Source organism: Pseudonaja textilis, chromosome 3 (genome assembly GCF_049901715.1).
Source record: "Pseudonaja textilis isolate UNSWEBS1 chromosome 3, rPseTex1.2, whole genome shotgun sequence".
NCBI lineage: Eukaryota > Metazoa > Chordata > Lepidosauria > Squamata > Elapidae > Pseudonaja > Pseudonaja textilis.
Window position 1 is genome coordinate 114683407 of NC_141992.1, and position 12947 is coordinate 114696353.

Consider the following 12947-nt stretch of genomic DNA (forward strand, 5'->3'; position numbering starts at 1 on the left):
AACATAATGAAATATTAAGGGATTGAAGCTCAGACTTCTGAGAAGTCAATATCCACAACCATCTTCCCTAATGGAGAAATCTCAGCCTTTTTTTCACATTGCAATTTGCATTCCAGTTTTTGTGATGGATGGTAGCTGGATAACTTTTTCTGAAAATCAACACCCCCACAAGCTGAACAAAACTCTCACATATCTCAAAACAGAAATATTTCTTAATTTGACATAATACTTGGGCAGAAAGACTGCCTTCTCTACTTTCTCCATCACAGTTGCAGTACTTTACCACTAGGTGATCATAAATGAGCCATTTAAGTCTATGCTGGGAAAAACTTAAAAATACAAAACCAACCATTGGCATTTGAATCTGTTCCTCCCATCTACATTTTGCAACTGCATCAAAAATGTGGAAGAGAAGATATTAGTTTCCTAAACATTCACCAAAGACAATTATATGTTGTATATAGGATGCATCAAAAATTTCCCAGGACTAAATACCACCAGCAGTGTCTTATGTGGGTTCATGAGAAACATATGTCAAACAGATAAATATATAAAACTGTAGTAGATTTATAGCGGCCAGCAGCTGGCAGTGAGAGTTAATTTAATACTACTTGGAAGTACCACTCGCCAGTGAATAGTGGTGAAAACCTGTTAAGAAATGAATCCATATGGCTTTCCAGGAAATTTATAGGAGAGCAGGGCTACCCACCCCCTTATCTTTGCTTTAAAGTGGCCCTCTAATAAAAGTAATTGTGGATTACACTCATAAACTGGGGAGGGGGTGCCGCTGGGGGTGGGGAGGGAAGCAACTTTTAAGAGAGCTTATACTGTATTTTCCTTAGTCCCAGATCAAGCATGAAGCAATGAAGCTTCTCTTTTGGCAATTGACAGTGTGTGCATTTCTCTCTCTGAACATAATGAAACCTTAATGCTATCGTATATCCAGACTGACAGGTTCAGAGTGGTAAATATCTACTTCACTATTCTATTTATATACAAGGCCACCTTCAAATGTAGCTAAACTGATCTTTTTGCTTTTTTGCCATAGCATTCCTGCTTGTCAGGTATTCACAACCAATACAGTGTAATTCCTCCAGATCTATTTATTCTTCAATAACAGCACCAAAACAGGTGAGGTTCCAGTACATTTACTAGTAGCATTGTGAATAATTGTGGGTTAGGAAAAGGAGAGGCATGGATCCTGATGCCTCGAGCCTTGCCTACAAAATGGAGGCGGCGTTGCTTTGAAAAGGCTAGATAATTTCATTCTGCTTAAGTCAGCAGAGAGCTAATATGTATAATGATCTTTTCTTCAGCCGGAGGGCTTGTGCAACAATGGCTCCTCATATGGATCAAGGTTGCTGCTGCTTTCCATATAGCTTCCTAAGGACAGCTTGGAAATTGGTGTGCAAGAATTGTACAGGAGCCTGAGCTCCAGAAATGACTGGCCTTTGACATGCTTCATTGCTATTCTAAGACTTCAGCTACAGTCAGTCACTGGGTTTTGTACTTTCACTGAAAACTCTGAAGAGATGTTAATACCCTAAAAGCAATGAACTGAGCTGTTTATTTAAAATGCATCTTGAGAATATAGCACCCTGTGGTTTGTAGTTGTCTTTGACTGACAGTGCCTATAGCCTCTTCCTCCCCTCCTTTAAAAATTAAATGAGCATTTATTTCTCCCAATCGCTTCTAGTTAAGAAACTGTTCTCACCACTCCAGGATGACCCTAGCAATGGATCAAAGGTTTAAGGACTAATGATTTTCTCCCTACTTATTTTAGAAGATTATTATTGCATTGTCATCCGGGAGATCCCAGAAGTATAAGAGGGGAAAAAAGAGACAGACGGACATCAAGGAGTTTCTAGGAAAAAAATGGGCCTGTTCTATATAATAATAAAATAAACAAATAATACCCAAATTAATGAAATAACTCTCCCCAGGAAAAGCAATTGCAATTTTAAAATATAGCCTGAACAATATAATGACATGTAATTATGAAAAAATGGAGATAATTGGAGATGATATAAGTACAATTATTACATAAATATTCTAACTATTAATGATGGAGCAAGCTATTATTCTTAAAGAGAGGATGAAAATTATTTACATAAATAAAAAGAATACAGGTTAATATAGATAGCTTTAATATACGTTTATATGATGGAAATTCCTTGATTTTTTAAGTAAGAAAATAAGATTGAGTAGAGATTGGCATAATACTGTACCTTCTGATATGACAAAGACAGTAGCTACTCTAGAAGAGCAAAGATATTATCTGTACAATTTGTAAGGAATCATTATTTCTTAGACAAAATTATGGTTGGTGCCAAAGTTTATTCAGGAAATAACTACATTAGATGTAATCTCAAGTGTTATGCAAAAGTTCAAATGTTAAGGAATTCATAATTAATGGAGGAAGAGGAGGAGGGGGAGGAGGAAGAGGAGGAAGAAGGGGAGGAAGAACACTACTGTAAATACTAGGATCAGTTCTGGCGGTCCAACTCATTCTACGGTTGTGCACCTTATTCACCACTAAAAAGTTGTCTGGCTGTGAGTCATCCTAGAAGGAACGAAAGTTGATTGGACCCAAGAAAAATATTGCCCTTAAAAATTAATTTGGCTGATGCTAACTATGCCTGCATACCTGTTATCTTATTAGACTTGACTTCATTTGCTAAATATATGGAAGGTTGGGAATGTAGTTGCAAACATGAAGATAATCACAGTGGGTGCTTTGTGTTTAGATATGGACATGAAAGACAATAAATGGGTGATCAAATGAGTAACAGATGAATCAGGGTTACCAGACCTGGACTGTTAAAATCCTGAATACAATTTGTTGGCAGCACTGAGTTACAATTTGATGGATGTGGCTGAAAAGTGGTCATCTAGATTTTTGCAGCCCAGATCTAGTCGCCCTAAAATGAATGGATACAAAAAGAGAAGAGGAAAAAGGAAAGAAAAGTATAAGCATGTCCATTTCTGCCTTGACTCCACTATAGTACTTTTTCTCTAAGACAGGGATGTCTAACTTCTGGCCTGCGGGCTGAGAGTTATATGGTGGCCACACCAGTGGTGGAATTCAATTTTTTTTACTACCGGTTGTGTGGGTGTGGCTTGTTGGGTAAGGCAGGGGAAGGTTACTGTAAAATCTCCAGTCAGAGGTGGTATTTGCCAGTTCTCCGAACTACTCAAAATTTCTGCTACTGGTTCTCCAGAACTGGTCAGAATCTGCTGAGTACCACCTCTGGGCCACACCCACACCTGGTTTAGCAAAGGGGGAAAAGTCCCAATGCCGCCATGGCAATGTGAGATTGACACCTCTACTCTAAGAGAAAAATGTGGTCCTTAAAGTTGAGAACACTGTCAATCCCTGATGTAACCAAATCTAATTAATGTCACAATGCTACATAGCTATGCATTCTGCGATCCCTAAGTAGCCTGGATTATTTTCTTGGTAAGAGGAAAATAAAATAAAATAGCTTATTTAGAACAGTAGCAGCAGATTGGGTAGCAAAATGAAGATGGGAAATATTTTGGTCCCTAAAGCTCTCAGTGGGCATTATGGGCAAACATTCAACCTACCTGTCAACTCATAAAATATTTCTATGGTCTTTTTAGAGTTGCCAACAGAAAGGGAGGGGGAAAGGGGGTTTGAAATTGGGTAATTGCTGGAATCCTGACACTACCTCTTTTTTCCATTTCAGCAGAATTTTCATAACGTAACCATCCTACTGTACAGTATTTTGATTTCCCCTCTTCCTGTTCCAGCTCCACTTAGCTGAGTTTGAGCAGAATGGGGACTTTATAGGGCTTTGATTCACAAAACCGTTTATCTACTGGGTAATCACACTGACATCTAGCAAAATGAATCTTAACACTGAGTAAGGCAAACTGATACATATTCTGTGCAAAATGTGTTTTTAAAAAGAAAGCATGTAATAAGTAAGAGCTGACTATATCTAAAGGCCTTTGAAAAAAAATGTTGGTAATTGGGAACCCCTTATAAATACACAAGACAATGTGGTGAAGCCATTTCCAATTTATGAAATTGCTCAGATCTACACAAAGACTCCCAGGCAATAAATCTGAGAAAATTGTGTGATCATGGAGTTCTCTGCTTCTGTTTCACTTGGAATATGTAGTCGTTTATGCTCCATTTATAAAATATTCTGCATTAATGCAAATGGCTGATAGAAAATGTCAGTATAGCAGACTTATACGTTGCTTATAATGCCTTTAATAAAACACTACAATTATAGAACAGCATAAAAGATTCAACATTCTAGGAAGGAAATTTAATCCTGTAGAAATAGCTGAAGTTGGATAGAGTTAAATGACAAAGATTAAAGTACTAAGATACAATGAACCCTAGAAGATATATAAAATGCAGATACTAGGTATTTGAAGCATATAGAAAATATAGCAACAATTCTGGTGATCTACGTGGACTTTAAAATGTATAATGTCCACATTGCTGCAGTATTTTCAGTTCAGCACATTTAATGACATAGTTTAATAGAAAGACAAGAAGTTTATACTGGAATCTGTAAACATATTTAAAAGTTATGAGACTTTTATAAAATGCATGCCTTTAAAACTTTTAAAAAAATAAAAACAAAACTACATAGACTGATTGAGTCATTATGCCCCATCAAATCAATATAAACTCTTAGCATCCAATTTGATAGAACTTCTCCAGGATGTTATGTCCCCAACCTGGTCTTTCAGATCGTCTAACTGTGCATTCATCACCAAGTCCATTCATCTTGCTGCTGGTTGTTTTCTTTTATTTCGTTCAACTTTTCCCAGCGTTATAAACATCTCAAGACAGTTAGGTCTTTGAATAATATGTCTAAAATATGATAATTCAAGATTGGTCAATAATTGATCTTCTATTGCCAGAGTGTTAGTGTTTGGGGATAAACCCCCAAGCAGAGTATGCAGCAGCAGTCAAGCCAGGCTGGCAAATGAGAGAGAGAGTGGGCCCAAGAGTATACACACACTGGAGACAAAAACACTGTTTGTAGTTATAAAATAGTTATTTATTGCACACAGAGATTAAGAAGTGTCATTCAGTCCATATATCATTATCCAGTATATCCATCCAGTTATCAAGTCCATTAACAGTAAATACAATGTCCTTATCTGCTTGTAAATCTTCTCCTCCCGATACCTTTCTCTCAAAGACAACGCTGAATCCTCAGCTCACCAAGCAAACAGTCTTTGTGTTCAGTTGAAATGGTATCTGGCACAGTAGCCTCCAAAAGCAAGCAGATAGACGTTCAGGCAGGCAGCAGACCAGGAACAGAACCAGATGCATCCAGAAGCCGGGTCTATTACGTTTCCCTTCCTACCTTTATTACTGCCTGCAACCGCACCCACAATGACATTGCAGTTTCTTGTTTAAAGCTACATAGACACTTAATCCTAGGTTTACATATTTATTCAACCCAAACCTGGTTGGTGTATCCATATACCCAACATTCTCCCCTTTTGGGTGATATAAATATGTAATCTTTACATTCTAAACCCATATTTTTCACAACTCTCTAGATGCTTAATAGCACCTTGGGTTTTAGTAAAATGATCAGCTACATTGTCCTCCAACATGCAGTACTCCAGCTGTATCAATTTACTCTGTACAGACTGTCTTACATTAAGATACCTCAAATCTGTATGTTTACTTCTCGTTTTAACTGCAATATTAGTGGCCATTTGAATTGCTGCCTGATTATCTTCATGTACAACTATAGGATAATTTACAGTTATACCCATATCCTTCAACATTTGTTTGTACATAATTAACTCAGTACACAATAAAGATAAACAGGAGAATTCTGCCTCCATAGTAGACAAACTTATATGCTGTTGCCTTATAGACTTCAGCCAATTAATGTCTTACCCAGCATTATGGCTGTTCCTGAAATCGACTTTCTAGTATCTCTTTCTGCTGCAAAACTAGCATCTGCATAAGCACTCAATATGAGATCACCTTTTGGTTCTAAATACAGTGCATGGTGTAATGTTCCTTTAAGATATCTTAGGATTCTTTTCAATGCTATCCAGTGACATTGAAGCGGATCATTATTGTGTCGTGCCAGCTGATTAATACTAAAAGCAATATCTGGCCTTGACCAATTGCTAATATATGATAAGCTACCAATCAAAGATTGATATAATTCCTTATCACATTTAGGACTTTGTGTATCCATTTTGCAAATATCCTGACTCATTGGAGTCTTTGCAGGCTTACAAAGTTCCATCTTATAATCTATTAGCAATTTAGATATCTTATCTTCTTGAGATATCTTAAAACCTTTCTGTGTTTTCAGTATATTCAAACCTAGATATCTCTTTATCTCACCTAATTGCTTGATTTTTATCTTCTTGGCTAATGATGTGATTATTTCATTTGCTTCATCATTAGTCTTAGTAATCAAGGCAATATCATCAGTAAACAACAATAATAATGATATTTTCCCATTCTTTTCTCTCTTAAATAGACATGGGTCGGCTAAAACAGCTTTAAACCCTATATTGGTCAGTTCCTTCACAATATACTGGTTCCATTCATAGCCCGATTGTTTAAGACCATAAAGGCTCTTCTTTAATAACCAACAATCATTATCATTATTATTGTCTCCTTTAAATCCATTAGGCCTTTTCATATAAACAGTATGTCTTAGTGGAGCATGCAAGTAAGCAGTTTCCACATCAAGATGGTTAACTATATATTGCTTGCTTGCTGCCCATACTAATGCTGCCCTTAAAGTTACTGCTTTGTCAGACTAGGTGCAAATACTTCATCATAGTCTTTGCACTTTGTCTAAAGCCTTGGGCTACTAACCTTGCCTTATGGATTGTGTTTTCCATCCTTATCTGTTTTTATTTTAAAAATCCATTTGCATCCAATGGGTTTTTCATTACTAGGTAATCTCACGTTTTACATATACTTGCATATCCTTCAAGGATTTTAATTCTTTATTAATTGCTGCATACCATTTTTCTTTCTCTTTAGAAGGATATCTTTTAATCTCATCCACAGTATTTGGGATTCTATTTTCCTGGCACACTGTATTAGCCTGGTATCTATCAGGCGGTCTAGACAATGATAGTCCTTCTGGGTATTACTGGGCTTGGTTGAGTTACAACCTGTTCCTCATCCTCAGCTATTTCTTCCTCTAGGGGCAGTACTTCTTCCTGTACTTCTCTTCCTTTACATTATTTTTAAAGTTACAGGGATACTTAATGGGATTTCTGTATGATTCAATAACCACCTCGTTATTGTTATCCTGCTCTAACTTATCCCATCCTACGTGCTCTAGAAATTGGGCATTAGCACTACATAACACCTTAGATGTGCCTTTCTCCCAAAATCTATATGCCCTATGGTTAGCTTGGTAACCAACGAAGAAAAAATTGTTTAGCTCTGTGTTGCCCCTTACGCCTGAGTTGTGTAGGGATATGCACCATGCTGGTGCACCAAATGTGTGCAGGTAACTCAGATCAGGCTTCCTGCCATGTGCCACATGGTGAATGGTATTTCACCAGTGGTTGAGTTAACATAACATTGTTTAATAAATGATTAGCACAACATTGTGGCCTCTCCCCACAAAGAATCAGGTAACCCAGAATCAGTTAACATAGTACGGGTCATCGCCTGCAATGTTTTGGCCTACGCCTTTCAACAAATGCATTGTGTTGTGGTCTGTATGGTGCAGATGTCTTATGAGCTATTCCAGCTGCCTTTAACCTATTCTGGAATTTGCTATTAACAAATTCCGTGCCATTATCTGTCACCAGGGTTATAATTTGCCGTTTGGTTTTTCTTTTTCAAGCAAACCTTAACCAATTGAAGAAATGTTGATATGTTTCAGTTTTGCTTTTCATTAGGTAGCAAAACCCATATCTAGAGAATAGTCCATAATGCTCAGTATATATCGAGCACCCCCATACTGGAACTTTTTGGACCAATAATGTCTGCAAATACTTCTTCTAAAGGTTCTTTAGTTTTGAAACCATTTAGCCTATTTGCAGGCATTATTTCTCCTTATCTTCACAACAACAGAACATTAGCAACGTTAAATACTTATCACAGGGCTTTAACCTTATTCCTTCAGATAACTCCACTGTACGTTTTTAGCATTTGAAAATTTACATGCCCCCAAACGTCTTATGCAATAAATGGATACAATCATCATGAGGCTTGATATTATTAAATACAGTCTGTGCCTCCCCTTTCTTACTATCATGTAAGACATATAATGCTCCATTTAAAGCTGCAGTTACCTTTTTGCCGTCTCTTTCCAGTATGCACTTATTATTCTTAAATGTAACTACATATCCTAGTTTATCTAATACTCTTACAGAAAATAAGTTCATCTTTAACTGTGGTACATATAACATTTTTATATTCTGGTTTAAACATGGACAATAAGCAATACCTTCACCCTTGGCCTTGAGGTGCCAGCCATTGGCGAGTGATATATGTTGAGAGAGCTTGTAGACATTTTTATAAACTTTGTCTTATCTCTCGTGATGCAGTGGGATGCACCACTGTCCACCACCATAAATCATTCTTCACATCACAGTTGCTGTATGTGGCTAGTTCAAAGGATTTCTTTGGCTACTTTACATTCTGGCTTTTCCTTTTCTGCAGAATCTTGCCAAATGTCCTCTGCCTCCACAATTAAAACACTTTTTATTGTGTATGCCGTTGAAGATAACTTCTCTTCTTCCGGGTGCTTTCCTTTACACAGCTGGTTTCTTTCCAGCTTTGAAGATAATTTCTCTTCTTTATTAGGTTTATCTTCTCTCAGCTGGTCAGCATGTCAACCTTCTTCTGGCTTCTTCTAATAGCCTGCCGGTAATCTCAGTTACTGATAAACTGTCTTTTGGCAACACCTCTAATGCAGTCACAAAATCATCATAGCTTCGATCCAGGAGAAGACAGTATGATGTATACTTGTTGTAACTCATTAAATATAAGCTCTTTTTCTTGTAATTCTTGAAAAATGCTTTTTATACAGTTTAAATGAGTCAACATGTCTCCATTTTTCTCAAGATGTGTTCTAAACAGCTTCCGTGTAAGATTGATATGAGCTCCTACACTGTCTCGAACATAAATCTTCTTGAGATTATCCCAGCAATTGGCAGCATTTTCCACTCCACGAATATGAATGAGTTGCTGGTCAGACAGAGTGAGACCTATGATGCACAAAGCCTGTTCATTCTTTCTGTTCATAATCCTGTATCAGTTTATAATCCTCTTCATCATTGGGATTTAAATTTGATACATCTGAGTGGGTTTGTTATTATGTTCCACAAACCTTCTCTTCGTAGAGAAGTAAACTACATTTCATTGACCATGAAACATAGTTTGTTCCATCTAGTCTGGATATCATGGACAGACTTGGCAAATTCTACTTGTGCCATTGCTCTTGTAAAAAATAACTATTTAACAAACAGTTTGTTTTTACAGTAATGTGCAACTCTTAACCAAAGACTCTCAGATATAACCTGGTTAGCTAGACTGTGCACACTGCTGGGCCCATAACCAATGTTAGTGTTTGGGGATAAACCCCAAGCGCAGAGTATGCAGCAGCAGTCAAGCCAGGCTGGCAAATGAGAGAGAGAGTGGGCCCAAGAGTATACACACACTGGAGACAAAAACACTGTTTGTAGTTATAAAATAGTTATTTATTGCACACAGAGATTAAGAAGTGTCATTCAGTCCATATATCATTATCCAGTATATCCATCCAGTTATCAAGTCCATTAACAGTAAATACAATGTCCTTATCTGCTTGTAAATCTTCTCCTCCCGATACCTTTCTCTCAAAGAGACAACGCTGAATCCTCAGCTCACCAAGCAAACAGTCTTTGTGTTCAGTTGAAATGGTATCTGGCACAGTAACCTCAAAAGCAAGCAGATAAGACGTTCCAGCAGGCAACAGACCAGGAACAGAACCAGGTGCATCCAGAAGCCCGGGTCTCCTGGCTCTCCTCTTTAAACTGACATAGCTTAATAAACTCAGCAGGGGAATAACAACTTGGTGGTGTGTCATTGTGGAGGCTTCTCAGCATTTCTAATTGCATATGCTTGGCTCTTTAAATGCCAAACAAAATGGGCTATATGGATATGATACAAGGCACTAGTTACATGCCATTTTTGTACCCTTCTGTTGGTCAGGGAGAAGGTACACTAACTGTTGTATGAAGCATTCTCTGTGGTTTGTTTCTGGTGGTTTGGGAAGTGAAAATGGTGGTGTGGAAGTGACCTGGATCTTCCTGTATATCGTAAGCAGGAAGTCTGGTCAGTTTGAAAGCATAATTAAAAATGGCTCATTGTACAGCAATAATGTGCACACAACAAACTGGAACGCTTACCCGAACCTTACCAATCTCATAAAAGCTAAGAAGGATCTGACTTTGTTAATATGTACCACAAATCCCAGGCTTCTTTACAAATCCCAGGCTTGTGAACTAAACTATGAAATCTCGGAGAAATCTCAGAAAAAGGCAGTGATCATCAATATCTATACTAATGCCAAAATACTTAAGTGAATTTCTCCATCTAGTCACCAAGATTTGACTGATTTGATGCAGTCCGTATGGTACCTTAAATACAATATAAAATATTTGGGTGAGAAGTTAGAAAGCCAGAGGCTGGGTATTCTAAATGGGAAGCAAACAGATATTTTTTTCTCATTCGCTTAGGCTATTGGGTAGCTGCAAATGCTCCAGGTGGTCCGGACTAGAAGGATCGAAAGCCTGCAACCCTGATTGGCCCGCTGATAGCCGATTGTGATTGGTCACCATAGACTGATGCAATTGGCCAGTAAACGGGCTGCCGCGATTGGCCCTGCCAAGAGCGGCAAACTCAAATCGCCTTCATTGGCTGCCTAGCCGCAGCCAGCCCTATATAAGGGGCTGCTGTGGCTGGGATTAGTTGCTCAGATCTGAAGTCACTAATAAAGAGCTGTTGTTGCTATCTGAGTCTTGCCTCCGTTCTTGTACCATCCTCCCAGATCTAACACCAGGGTTCTTTGTTTCCCAGGACATTTTTTACATTGGTTCTTGTTATGTCCTTGGGGCTGACACCAGTTCCCCATCAGGTCCGCAATTCCTGCGGGGGCGTTCTTAGTCCCCATTGGCTGGCTCCCTTCGACAGTCGGCTATAAAAGCTGGCTGCTAGGTTGAGCCAGCTGCTGTTCGCTTGGTAGGTCTGCTGTTAGCTGCAGACGCGACAGCCCCCTTTAGTCCCACGAATAAAGTGTGTTATGACTGAAGCTCTGGTGTGGCCTCCCTCCTTTCCGAACTTAACCTTGGCGATGAAGGTGGGATGTGGCCAACCAGCAGCTATACAAGAGCTGAATATCATGAATCTGAAGCGCTGAACCGTAGCCGCGACGTTGAGAGCTCGGTCAGCCATTTGAGTAGGAAGCGAAGCGGAGCGTGTAGCCGCTCAAGAACACAAACTAGCTACAAGAGAGTGGGCGCTGAGAGCCTCAGCCGCCCAACAGCAAACTTGCCGGAATTTCGTGTAGCGAAGCTCCAGCGCGACGCTCACGGCCGCTAAATCTAGGTGCGAAATTCAAATCGCTGTCAGCGCGCAGCTGCAGCATCGCCGCCTCGCCCTTGTAAGGGCGCGAACTTCAAACAGACGTCAGTTATAGCGTCTGTTCCCAGCCGCCAAGGGCTGCAGAGAGCGAGAAAAACCCAGAGAGATTCCACGAGCTGAATCACCAGACCGAAATTGCACTGCGAGCGCAGCTGCTACCTGTACAACCCAGAGAGAACTCAGAAGCTGAACACTCGTTTAACAGCACTACAAACTGTAGCTGCTACCTTTTCCAGGGCCTGTATCCCCAGTGAGACTTGTTCTACCTGCCACAAGCTGAACCAGTCATGAATGCGAATCCGGCGTTCCAGCCATTTAAGCCAGACGAAGATAAATGGGACTCTTATAAAAACCGGTTTAACCATTATATTGATGCTGTGGGTCTGGCCGACGCTACAGACAACAAAAAGAAGTCTTTCTTCCTGAGCTACTGTGGGGCCACCGTATTTGACACAGCAACAGCACTGTTCGCCCCAAGAGAACTCAAGAATGTCCCATGGTCTGAGCTACTGGAGACCCTCTCCAATCATTATTCGCGAAACCGTCACAGATCGCGAGACGCTTCGCCTTCGCATGAGGAAGCAAGCGGAGGGAGAGACCATAAACCAATATATGGCAGCCCTCAGAACCGCAGCCCTGCACTGTGAATTTAAAGGCTACCTTGATGACATGCTCCTGGACCAACTTGTCTGCGGAGTCAGGGATACAAGACTACAGAGGCGGTTGTTGGCAAAGAAGGACCTCAACCTCGCACAAGCCATCGAGGAAGCCCTGGCTGCAGAATTGGCAATACAGTCAGCGGCTGAAATACAGGGAAGCACCCCAAAGATAATCCAGTCACTGTGCATTCTGAGGAGGCAGTGAACGAAGAAGAGCCCATCGAGCAATCTGAGGTGCACCGTCTCAAACCATTCAAGCAGCCACAGGTAGGAACTAGACCGAGAGAAGGCAACGTGCCTAGGCACACCCGCTGTGCCTCTCCTGTGGGGTCCCCATGCCAGAGCAACGTGCAGGTTCAAAGTGCCACCTGCAACAACTGCAGCAGAAGAGGACACATCGCTAGGGTGTGCCAGGCAGCGCACGTGGCTCCACAAAAGCCACCATCTTCGCCCCCCGGGGCCATCCAGGCAAGTAGAAAATTGTTTTACATGCTATCAAGCTAACCATACCTTCTTAACACCCAATAAAATTAAACTCTCCATTCATTTAGAAGGTAGATCCTGCCTAATGGAGGTCGATACCGGGTCAGCGCTCTCGATTATTTCATGGAGCACGCTCAAGAAAATACGTCCCAGCCTGTCCAGGAAACAGCTGCAGA

At 40.0% G+C, this 12947-nt stretch overlaps 1 long non-coding RNA gene across 2 annotated transcripts in view; it reads left to right on the forward strand.

The window, feature by feature from the left end:
- The first annotated feature begins 1052 nt into the window (after positions 1-1052).
- The window catches only part of LOC148126295 (uncharacterized), a 118891-nt gene continuing 106996 nt past the window's right edge, over positions 1053-12947 (forward strand). For both annotated transcript variants that reach the window (XR_015742593.1, XR_015742592.1), the window contains exon 1: positions 1053-1131. This is a non-coding gene — a long non-coding RNA (uncharacterized LOC148126295). The remainder of the gene's footprint in view (positions 1132-12947) is intronic.